The following is a 12,921-nucleotide window of genomic DNA, read 5'->3' as shown; positions in this document are numbered from 1 at the left end:
CGTATGAGCCAATGTGCTGCAAGGGATAGAAGGCAAAGTGATGGAGGATGAAGGCATGAGGGAAGAAACCGGAACTAGCATGAGATCGCCACACACGGCTCTCCAATATGTACACACAGCTGACTGCTGCACGGTTTCCATACTACCAGCCGTAGTTAAAGTGGAGCTGAACTCTTGCACAGAACAGAAGGAAAACAGAGAAATGCACCCTGTGTGTATTTAAGGTTCATATACACCTACCATCTACCAAACTTGTCTGTAAAGGCCCATACAAACGTCGGATTTTTTTTAAACGACGGGTCGTTTGGATGTCCCGTTGTTCAGTCGTCCGGACGTCAAATCGGGAGTGTGTACAGTCCGTCGTTCAGCTGATAAGACCGGTTTTGAGCGATCCGCCAGGCAGATCGCTCAAGACCAGTCTTATCAGCTGAACGACGGACTGTACACACGCCCGATTTGACGTCCGGCCTTTAAGCCCCATACAACTTTTGTTGTTAAAGAGAACCAGAGATGAAGCAACCTCATGTATTTTACCTTATAAATCAGTGGGAACATGACAGTAAACACCTAATCTGCTCTTTGTTACATTGTTCTCTGTTTAATTTGCCTGTTATCACCTCTAAGATAAGAATCCCGACTAAGCAGTCGGTCTGGCTTTGCTACAGAATAATTATAGCTGAGACTGTGTTCTTTGCTGTCTTCAAGTCCAAGCCTGCCCCCTGCTGGCTTTGCTCAGGAATCATTATAGCTGAGTCATTATAGCAAAGCCAGACTCAATGCTCAGTCCGGGATTCTTATCTCAGCTAGATAACAGACACTTTTAGCAGTGAGGATGGAACAGAGAGCATGGTAAATGTTTTCTCTAATGTTCCCACTGATTTCTATGGTAAAATACACAAGGGTGCTTCGTCTCTGGTTCACTTTAAACAAGTTGAAACAACTTTTGCTATTGTTCAAACAGCTGATACGACTGATAAGAAGTCAATCCAACAGTTGGACTTACTTCTTATCAGTCTTATCAGCTGTTTGAACAATAGCAAAATACTTTTTTTTTTTTAAGTTGTTTCAACTTGTTTCACAACAAAAGCGGTTTGACAATTGTGCTGCATAAAAGACCGCCTCTGTTGAGCGTGTGTATGGGGCTTAACGGACAAGTTTGGCAGATAGTTGAGAGATGTGTATGAACCTTATGCTAGGTACACACCATACAATTTTCTGTTAGATTTTCCCTTAGATTTACCTGCCAGATAGATTTACCTACAACATGGAAAAAAGCTAACAGAAGAATCTAACAGAAAATTGTATGGTGTGTACCTAGCATTAAGAGTTTAGCCTCTCTAATCCCACCTCATCTAGGACTAAACAGCACTTGTAATGTAATCTCTCAGTTGTGTCAGCTCAGGATTCTCCTCTGCCATGGCAAAGCAGCTAATCCGTAAACACAGGATGTTAATAGGTCTTGCAGAATTTGTATCAGCTGTAACAAAACTATTTTTCTTTAAAAGGTTATTATGCTGTTGCTTGTCTTTTAGAGCAGAGGTGACGTTCTGAGTTCAATATAAAGTAGAGTAACCAAGCAGCTCGGGGTGACCCAAGCCAAGAGGAATGTATAGGGGGATAAAAGAGACCAAAAAGCCCTCCTACTAATAAGCAATGCTTGGTGACATTTGCCTTCTTAAAACAGAAGGAAATTGGCAATAATTCACAATGCACTGCTACTGAATATGCAAATTATCTCTTTTCGCCCCTGTAAGCAAAGCAAGCATCCAGAACTGCTGGTGTATAGCAAGCCTATAGCTTGAAATATTACACGGTCACACCAACCCCACATGTAGACAGCCAGACTTCTAACAATTACTGCAAAATTCCTTCTGTTTTAACCACTTAAAGGGGACCTAAACTGAGAAGGATATGGATTGTTCCTTTTAAAATAATACCAGTTGCCTGACTCTCCTACTGATCCTGTGTCTCTAATGCTTTCAGCCACAGCCCCTGAACAGCATGCAGATCAGGTGCTCTGCCTGAAGTCAGACTGGATTAGCTGCTTGCTTGTTTCAGGTCTGTGATTTAGCCACTACTACAGCCAAAGAGTTCAGCACTGCCATGCAACTGGTATTGTTTAAAAGGAAACATCCATATCACTCTCAGTTTAGGTTCCCTTTAAGGACCAGGGCATTTTTCACTGATCTGTGCTGCGTGGGCTCTCCAGCCCGCAGCACAGATCAGGTTTGAGGCAGAGCGATCGGACTTCACCCCCCCCTTTTTGGGGGGGGATGTCCTGCTGGGGGGGGGGGTGCCGCCGCTCTGTGTGGCCGAGCGGGGGGGGGGGGGGGGGCTGTGGCTCCTCGATCCGTCCGGTACCGCCTCTGATAGGCTTCAGCCTATAGGATCCCGGCGATCGCCGATCTCCTTTACGGCGCTGCTCCGACAGCAGCGCCAATGGAAGTAAACACCAGGGATTTCTTCCCCGCATGTTTACATTTCGCCCGCGAGCCGCAATCGGAGGCTCGCAGGCTGTTCACGGAGACACCCTCCGTGAACTGACGTGGAACGGCCACCCGCCATGGAAACCCACAAACGACCAGCCGCCGCCTATCGGCGTTAGGTGGTCGTTATGTAAGAAGGCAAATTTCACTAATATAAAGTAGGGGTTTGGAATATACACTGTATCCTGTGCAATAAGTAACCCCCCCCCCCCCCCAAAAAAAAAAAAAAAAGCTAAAGAGGAGTTCTATGACAAAGCCTGGTACACACATACAAGGCATGTTGCCTGGCAAGGGTCGGTACTGGCTGACAGTGCGGGACAGAGGTTGTACAGATGCTAGCCTCTGACAGAGTGACACAAAATTGGTCACAGAAAGGACAGGAAGGGGGATTGCTTTTTTGCCTTTACTGCGGTTTTAAGAATTTTATAAAGCATTAGCAGGATATCACCAAGTACAAGCAGAATCTGTCACATATTAGGCTTAGAGGAGAATTTTGAACAACTTTAGTGTGGCTTTACCAAAATTCTATACGTCCAGCGAGCTTACCCCTAGCCAGTCACTAGATGGCAGTGTTCTGCCAGACCTCTGGAATCTCATCTCTGCCGTATATACATTACTTTTCCTAATGAATTTCCTGGAAACTCACAGTAATCTAAACGTCGGTTTTCTAGGAATCCTGGAGTTATGTGGATGCCGTCATAGGCTGAGATAGACGCTCGCCTGAGAACCGCACGTGACCGTCAGGCACACGGTAGCAGCTGGCAATTCTTCCGCTGCATTTTAATCACCGCACACAGCGCTGCAGACCAATTAGGGAGATTATTTTACAGAATAGAGCCTTCTTAACATACAGGATTAGGGGGAGGCATTTGCTGCAGTATAAGAACGTCAATGCGTGCCATCAGCGGAGAAGTGTAGCGAGGAAATAGGTGCAAAGTGGCTGAATGGTGTAATGGTTAAGGGCTCTGCCTCTGACACAGGAGACCAGGGTTCGAATCTCAGCTCTGCCTGTTCAGTAAGCCCGCACCTATTCAGTAGGAGACCTTAGGCAAGTCTCCCTAACACTGCTACTGAATATAGAACGCATCCTAGTGGCTGCAGCTCTGGGGCGTTGAGTCCGCCAGGAGAAAAGCGCAATATAAATGTTATTTGTCTTGTCAAAGTAGAGACTTTATAGAATATATAGAATAAAAGCACAAAAGACATTTCTATAGGTTTAGTAACCTGCCTCCTGTACCAGACGCCTGTGTAGTTAATGCGTAATTAATCTGACACTTGTTGGTTATTCTCAAAGAAAATTATGCATACTGATAGTGAAGAAAAACATCTGGAATCCTGGCAAGAGCAGCAACGGGTCATGGTCCTCCTCCTCAGCCAATCAGAAATAGAGCCAAAAGTAAAATCCCTGATAAGTTGAAGCATGCAGCTACTCGTGTGCTTAAAAAGAGGAGCAGTTTAAAAAGTTGCGGCCAAAAATGGTCGCAATTGTCATTTATCGATATATGTGGGCACAATAGTTATCGTAATATAGAAATAGTTACGCTACTTAGCGGGCGGCTACAATTAAACTGAAGTTTACTGTATTATTGTTAGCAGGGATCAGGGGGTGTTAAGGTTAGGCACCACCAGGGGGGTGGTTAGGGTTAGGTACCACCAGGGGGGTTCTTAGGGTTAGGCACCACCAGGGGGGTGGTTAGGGTTAGGCACCACCAGGGGGGTGGTTAGGGTTAGGCACCACCAGGGGGGTGGTTAGGGTTAGGTACCACCAGGGGGGTGGTTAGGGTTAGGCACCACCAGGGGGGGGGGTTCTTAGGGTTAGGCACCACCAGAGGGGGGGTTCTTAGGGTTTTAGGCACCACCGGGGGGGGGGGGTCTTAGGGTTAGGCACCACCAGGGGAGGGTTTTGTGTGAGAGTAGGAAGCGGTTAGGTTATAGTTAGGTTCAACATTATCGGTAAATTTACCGATAATGTAATACCACAATTAAATCGTTATTTACCATTTTTGTTATAGTTTTTGTTATTTAATGTTGCGCTTAAATTGTTATTTACCAATATTGCTAGCAATATTGTTATTTAGAGTTTTTTTCTATTTTAGCGTCTCAACTTTTTCAAATGTAGGCCTTAAAAGGGAATTTTTACAAATCCATCATAGGTTTCTTTTAATGGTCCAGCCTCTTTTTTTTCTATAAAAGGGAAACCGAGATAAGAAACATATGGAGGCTGCCACATTTATTTCCTTGTAAACAAGGCCAGTTGCCTGGCTATCCTGCTGATCTCCTGGTGTCTGGAGTCAAAATCTTGGAACAAACATATAGCTTATCCAGAGTACCTGGTCTGCTGCATGCTTGTTTTGGGTAAATCGATAAAAAAGTATTAGAGAGACAGGATCAGGAGGAATGCCAGGTAACTAGTACTGTTTAAAAGGAAATAAATATGGCAGCCTCCATATCCCTCTCACCTCCGGTTCCCTTTACCATTTAAGCCTTCTGGACGTAGAAGCTACGTCGAGAAGGCCATGTGAGCTCCCGGCCGCAGATCGTTAGCCCAGGAATCAATCAATCGGGACATGGTGCCCGATGATTGATTGCTTCCTCTCCCCCGCAGAAAAAAGTGACCGCGTCTCTCGGAAGCCTTGCTTTTTCTGCCTCTTGCGTCCCCCCCTACGTCCTAAGCGTATATGTTACGCTTAGAGTGACATCATGTAAATAAACTCATGGCAAAAAGTAAAACTACATCTACATGTAAAAAAAAATAAACATATTTACATTAAAAAAAAATTACTATTTACAGTGGGTTGCAAAAGTATTCTGCCCCCTTGAAGTTTTCCACATTTTGTCACATTACTGCCACAAACATGCATCAATTTTATTGGAATTCCACGTGAAAGACCAATAAAGTGGTGTACATGTGAGAAGTGGATCGAAAACCATACATCATTCCAAACATTTTTAAAAAATAAATAACTGCAAAGTGGGGTGTGCGTAATTATTCATCCCCGAGTCAATACTTTGTAGAACCACCTTTTGCTGCAATTACAGCTGCCAGTCTTTTAGTGTATGTCTCTACCAGCTTTGCACATCTAGAGACTGAAATCCTTGCCCATTCTTCTTTGCAAAACAGCTCCAGCTCAGTCAGATTAGATGGACAGCATTTGTGAACAGCAGTTTTTAGATCTTGCCACAGATTTTCGATTGGATTTAGATCTAGACTTTGACTGGGCCATTCTAACACATGGATATGTTTTGTTTTAAACCATTCCATTGTTGCCCTGGCTTTATGTTTAGGGTCATTGTCCTGCTGGAAGGTGAACCTCCACCCCAGTCTCAAGTCTTTTGCAGTCTCCAAGAGGATTTCTTCCAAGTTTGCCCTGTATTTGGCTCCATCCATATTCTCATCAACTCTGACCAGCTTCCCTGTCCCTGCTGAAGAGAAGCACCCCCAGAGCATGATGCTGCCACCACCATATTTGACAGTGGGGATGGTGTGTTCAGAGTGATGTGCAGTGTTCGTTTTCCGCCACACACAGTTTTGCATTTTGGCCAAAAAGTTCCATTTTGGTCTCATCTGACCAGAGCACCTTCTTCCACATGGTTGCTGTGTCCCCCACAATGGCTTGTGGCAAACTGCAAACGGGACTTCTTAAGCTTTCTGTTAACAATGCCTTTCTTCTTGCCACTCTTCCATAAAGGCCAACTTTGTACAGTGCATGACTAATAGTTGTCCTATGGATAGAGTCTCCCACCTGAGCGGTAGATCTCTGCAGCTCGTCCAGAGTCACCACGGGCCTCTTGACTGCATTTCTGATAAGCGCTCTCCTTGTTCGGCCTGTGAGTTTAGGTACATGGCCTTGTCTTGGTAGGTTTACAGTTGTGTCATACTCCTTCCATTTCTGAATGATCGCTTGAACAGTGCTCCGTGGGATGTTCAAGGCTTTGGAAATCTTTTTGTAGCCTAAGCCGGCTTTAAATTTCTCAATAACTTGATCCCTGACCGGTCTGATGTGTTCTTTGGACTTCATGGTGTTGTTGCTCCCAATATTCTCTTAGACAACCTCTGAGGCCCTCACAGAGCAGCTGTATTTGTACTGACATTAGATTACACACAGGTGCACTCTAATTAGTCATTAGCACTCATCAGGCAATGTCTATAGGCAACTGACTGCACTCAGATCAAAGGGGGCCGAATAATTACGCACACACCACTTTGCAGTTATTTATTTGTAAAAAATGTTGAGAAGTGGAACGAAAATCGTACACGATTCCAATGTGTACACCACTTTGTGTTGGTCTCATGTGGAATTCCAATAAAATTGATTCAGGTTTGTGGCAGTAATATGACAAAATGTGGAAAACTTCAAGGGGGCCAAATACTTTTGCAACCCACTGTACATTCCACCCTCCCAAAAATACGCAAATAAAATGTTTGATAAAAAAAAAGTAAATATTTACCTAAGGGTCTAAACTTTTTAAATATCAATGTAAAGATGAAATATTTCTATTTTTTTATTATAAGCTTATAGATAGTGATGGATGCAAAACAGAAAAAATGCACTTTTATTTCCAAATAAAATACTGTCACCATACATTGTGATAGGAGTACATTTGAAATCGGCGCCGGTAGACTTGGGCGCAGGATAAGGCACTATATGGCTGATCCTGCTTCTGCAGTCCGGGCCGATTTAATTACTATTCCCCCTCTAGGCCGCCATGGATAGTGGGGAATGAAATAATTCGGCTTCCAGCGATTGCTGGAGGCCGAATTATTGTGTTTTTTTAAGCAACTTCGGCTCTGTCTTCTGACGGCGCCGACGTTACTCACTGAGCGCCGCTATAGACTGATTCCCATTACAGTCTATGGCGGTGCTGGCTGCGCCCAAATCTAGCAGCGCTGAAAAGCACTGCTCCGTTGTGATAGGGACATAATTTAAACGGTGCAATACCAGGGACTATTAGGCAAATACAATATGTGGGTTTTAATTATGGAGGCATGTATTTTAAAACTATAATGGCCAAAAACTGAGAAATAATGAATTTTTTCTTTTTATTCTTCCGGTTAAAATGCATTTACAGTAAAGTGGCTCTTAGCAAAATGTACCACCCAAAGAAAGCCTAATTGGTGGCGGAAAAACCAAGATGATAAGCAGTGATAAAGTTATAGGCTAATGAATGGGAGGTGAACATTGCTCTGATGCATAAAGTGAAAACGACTGAAGGCTGAAGTGGTTAAAGGGAACCAGAGACGAAGCACCCTCATGTATTTTACCATATATATCAGTGGGAACATTAGAGAAAAAAACCTAGCCTGCTCGGTTTCATTCTTCACTGCTCAGCCTGCTTGTTATCAGCCCTGATAAAATCCCCAACTGAGCATTCAGTCTGGCTTTGCTCAGGAATCATTATAGCGGAGTCTGTCTTCTCTGAGGTCTTTTCAAGCCCAAGCCTGCCCCCTTGTGGCTCTGCTATAATGACTCAGCTATAATGATTCCTGAGCAAAGCCAGACTGAATGCTCAGTCAGGGATTTTATCAGGGCTGCTAACAAGCAGGCTGAGCAGTAAAGAATGAAACAGAGAGCAGGGTAGGTGTTTTCTCTAATGTTCCCACTGATATATATGGTAAAATACATGAGGGTCCTTCGTCTCTGGTTCACTTTAAAGGGAACCGGAGGTGAGAGGGATATGGAGGCTGCCATATTTATTTCCTGAGGGTGCTTAGTCTCTAGTTCACTTTAAGGCTCGAGTCACACTTTGATGAGTGGCGTCGGGTTGCGACGCAACTCGGTGCAATCCAAGTGCGAATCCAGCCTAAAAAAGAACCCGGAGGTGTGAGACCTATGGAAGCTGCCATTATTTCTTTTTAAACAATACCAGTTGCCTAGCTGTCCTGCTGATCTTTCTGGTCAGTAGGGTCTAAATCACACACCTGGAACAAGCAGGCATCATGGTCAGACATCTGATCTGCATGCCTGGTCAGGGTCTATGGCAGTGATGGCTAACCTTGGCACTCCAGCTGTGATAAAACTACAAATCCCATCATGCCTCTGCCTCCCCGAGTTATGCTTAGAGCTGTCAGAGTATTGAAATGGCTCATGGGACTTGTAGTTCCACCACAGCTGGAGTGCCAAGGTTAGCCATCACTGGTCTATGGCTTAAAGTATTAGAGGCAGAGTATCAGCAGGATAGACTGGCAATGTGCATCCTGCAAAAGGATGTAAACATGTCAGCCTCCATATCCCTCTTCCCCTGGGGTTCCCTTTAGTTAGATAGTAGTGGGAAGCCTCTGGGTACTCCAAGGGCTTCCCAGATCCTCCTGGACCCCCCAGGCTGTACATGAACGGCTTCTTGCTACTGAGCATGTGTGGACTGTACATGCGCATCATGGTAGTGCATGTACAGGGAAAGAAGCGCAGCCACAGGAGCATATCACACAAGCTCTGTCGGATATGCTTAGAGTACCTTAAGAGTGTCAGCACTCGGTTGGTGACCACTAGGAGGATCGGGAAAGCCATGGACTAGTCAGAGGATTCCCTCTACTGAGGTATCTTTTATTTCAAATCTCACATCCGCCCCACTTTCAGCTGTATTTTGCACATACTGGGAGCGACAGGCAGCATCTTATGCGATTACTACACAAACAATAAACGGCTGTATGTGCACATGCGCCAATCTCATTACGAGTGCTTTTAAAATGCTCCCACAGGTTTTTAAACGCTTCCCCCCCCCCCTGCATCCCCTATGCATGCCTGCTTGTTCAGGGTCTGTGGCTAAAAGTATTAAGCGTGGTAAACATCTCCAATTCTCATTGCCCAATTTTACCAAGCAGTATAACAGTTTGCTTACACAATCTGTTCATAGTATTTAAAGTCTGTTTGCCGTCATACTACATGAAAGTGGTCAAATTGGTCAGTGATTGGCCAATCAAAATTGGATGTGTATATATACCTTTAGGGCCCATCTCTACTTATTTGACTAGCGGGCGATTCCCGTTAAATCGCTGAAGCGCTAGCACTTTTTAAAGCGCTAGTGCTTTGTTATCCTATGTCAGTGTTTTCACTGCCGCGCTTGGCACCGATCATGGGCGTTTTGTGATTGACGCCAGCATTTTCTAGCGAATCTTGAGCGATCACGGTACAGTGCTTCTAAAGCACTGGCCGCGATCACTCTGGAATCGCGAAAGTGTCCAGTGATTTTTACTGCGCTAATCGCGGTAAAATCACTCGAGCAAAACGCTACTTCAGATGTGAATGGGGCCTTAGAGGCAGAGTATCAACAGGACAGGCAAGCAATTTGCTTTGTTTAAAAGGGAAATCTGGCAGCCTCCATATCGCTCTCGCTTCAGGTTTAACAGCATTCAGAGCCTATAAAAGTTACCGCAAAAAAACAAAACAAAGGTGTCTGACATTAAGATGAAATTGAGGCTAGTGTCCTGCAAGTGGCTGGTTCACGCTGTGGTCATGTGATCGCCATGGGGGGGGGGGGGGGGGGGGAGTATGTGATACTACTAATGTTGCAATCCGCCTCAGAAATCCCCTCACACCTTATTGCATCACGACTCCAGCAACAGCGATTGGCTGAAAAGCTCTCTTGTGAACCATGAAGGACTTTTTATAACCCATAATTCCTCTTTGTCGCCATGACTTGGAGCCTGCATGGAAAAAAAAAATCAGTCCAAGCACTGAGTCGTCATTATCCTGACGGGCGGCCTTCAGCGTACGAAAACACAGGGGCCTCAGCAACTCCCTGCCTGACAGCCTGTCAATGCCCCCAGTTCAGATTTTCCTTCGGCGGCACGACTGAGCACAATTAAACATGAAAAAAAACCTCAGCAGAACAATCCCGGGCTTGTACTCCTCACAAAGCCAGGCCTTTATAATCTAAGCCTTTGCCACAAGACTTGGCTGTAGGCACCGTGAGGCGTCAGCCAGTTACCAGGGCAACAAAACCGGCCAACTGAGGTGCAGCACAACAAACCTCTGGGCCAAAGTGGAAAACCTAAACACCTCATCAGCTCCAAAAAAAAAAAAAAAACTAAAATGTTCTTCTGTGGTGATGTACCTGAAGGTCTCCAGCCATCCCTCGCACAGCAGCAAGCAGAGAGGGTAGATGAATACAAAGAATCCCTCAGCAGCTAGCCAATCACGGCTTTGCTTGCATCTGGTAATTGCGGTCGCCCGCACTGCAAAACTTGTTACCAGAGTGAAGATTCAGTGCAGAATGCTGGAAAACCCAAAAAACAAATGCTGAAGGGTCCCATTCACACTTGGACGATTAGCGTGCATTTACCGCTAAATCGACGGAAATCGCTAGCGCTTTTTAAAGCCCAATGTTACTGGCAGTTATCTCACCGCGGTGATCGCCGGCAATTCGGGATTAGCGCTAGACGCAAAACATGCTACATGTAGCATTTTTTTTTTTGCGTTTGAGCGATCGCTATTGCAATGTATTTCAATCGCGATCGTTAAAAAAAAAAAAAAAACATGAAAATGTCCAGTGATTTTTAGGTGTTAATGGTGTAAAAATCGCAGGAGCAAAACGCTATCGCTAATCGCTACCATTTGCCAGTGCGAATGGGCCCTTAAAGTAGACCTGAACAGTTGCACAGAACAGAAGGAAAACAGAGAAAAGCACCCTGTATGTATTTAGAGGGTTTAGCCTCTCCTATTCCCCCTCATGTGTGACTAATCACAAGTGCAATTTGATCTCTCCGCTGTGTCAGCTGGGCAGAGCAGCTAATTTGTAAACACAGGATGGGCTGCTTCTGAATTTGCATTGGGGTTCAGGAAAGGGGGGGTGGTAGTAGTTGGGGATTGGGGTCCCTGCTGCTTTTTTTCAGATATACCATTGGAATCCCCATAGCTGTGCACTGGCAAGGCTATTGGTTTCAGATGAGATTTTACATCAGCACGGGGTAGAAAATTGGGTAGAAGGTGTTGGTCGACCTCCAATAAAGACGAATGGAATTTAAAAAAGGAACTTGAGGGGAGAGACCTATAGAGGCTGCCATATGCACTGCAACAGTTACTGCGCATGTAGCCAGTCAATGCATAGCCCAGTGCATGTTACTGTGGTGTAAATCAATTGCACCAGCGAGGAAGCACTACTAGAATATAGTTGCGTCATGATGCGCAACGCAAGTAAGGACCCTTAAGCAACAGTTTAGTCCACACGTGACATACTGTAACTATTTGATCATCTGAGTGTTCTGCAGTTCTGAGGATTATTACAAAACTATCGCCTCCAGCGTTTATAACTGCATTGGGCTCTATTCGCAAAACTTTTCATAAATGACTTATCACCTAATTAATAAAGATAATCTTTAAGCACATTTACAAGCAAAATACTTAAAGAGGAACTCCAGTGAAAATAATCTAATAAAAAAAAAAAAAAAAAAAGCGCTTCATTTTTACAAGAATGATGTATAAATTATTTAGTCAGTGTTTGCCCATTGTAAAATATTTTAAATCCCTGATTTATATTCTGACATTTATCACATGGTGACATTTTTACTGCTGGCAAGTGATGCAGCTGCTGCTTACTGTTTTGGCAGTTGGAAACAGCTGTAAACAGCTATTTCCCACAATGCAACAGGGTTCACAGACAGGAAACTGCCAAGAGTACGTACTCAGAATTTCTTTGTGGGAGGGGTTTCATCACAATATCAGCCATACAGCGCCCCCTGATGGTCTGTTTGAGAAAAGGAATAGATTTCTCATGTAAAAAGGGGGTATCAGCTACTGATTGGGATAAAGTTCAATTCTTGGTTGGAGTTTCTCTTTAAAGCAAGTTGTTCATTTCAATATTACTTTTCTTACCTTAATTATCGTATATACTTAAGTGTAAGTCTAGAAATGTAGACTCCCTAAATAAAAGTATAGAGGTCGACTTGTACTCGAGTTGGACCTAAATTTCTGACTCAGCCATTCCCATTTGCAACAATTTATCCAGTGCTAAGTGACACTTTGATAAAAGGAAATGGCAAGAAAACACAGGTCTGAAAGTTGTAGCCTCAACAAGGTAAGGGCAGGAAGGAAGATTCTGAGCTGCAGTGCTTACTACAGAGGGGGTGTGGATAACGGCTGTACTTGGGAGTCTGGAGGAGTTATTGGCTGCACTTTAGGGCCAGGAGAGCTTAGGGGTCGCAATAAGTTATGCAGTGCAGTCATTCACCCCTATTGGTCCCCAAATGCAGCTGTTAATTTCTGCTGGTCCCCAATGTGCATCCAATAACTTTGCAGGGTAGACTTATACTTGAGTATACTTAGAGGAACTCCAGTGAAAATAATGTAATAAAAAAAGTTAATTTTTACAATTATGTACAAAATAATGTAGTCAGTGTTTGCCCATTGTAAAATCCTTCCTCTCCCTGATTTACATTCTGACATCACATGGTGACATTTTTACTGCTTGCCGGTGATGTCAGTGGAAGGCGATACTACTT

The 12,921-nt window shown here is 44.3% G+C and overlaps 1 protein-coding gene across 1 annotated transcript in view; it reads right to left on the bottom strand.

Moving 5' to 3' along the window:
* The window catches only part of QARS1 (glutaminyl-tRNA synthetase 1), a 135,046-nt gene that overhangs the window by 44,178 nt on the left and 77,947 nt on the right, over window positions 1–12,921 (bottom strand). The gene's annotated exons all lie outside the window — the stretch shown is intronic.

The sequence above is a fragment of the Hyperolius riggenbachi genome, chromosome 9 (genome assembly GCF_040937935.1).
Source record: "Hyperolius riggenbachi isolate aHypRig1 chromosome 9, aHypRig1.pri, whole genome shotgun sequence".
Taxonomy (NCBI): Eukaryota; Metazoa; Chordata; class Amphibia; order Anura; family Hyperoliidae; genus Hyperolius; species Hyperolius riggenbachi.
This window is presented reverse-complemented; position numbering and strand designations above follow the sequence as displayed.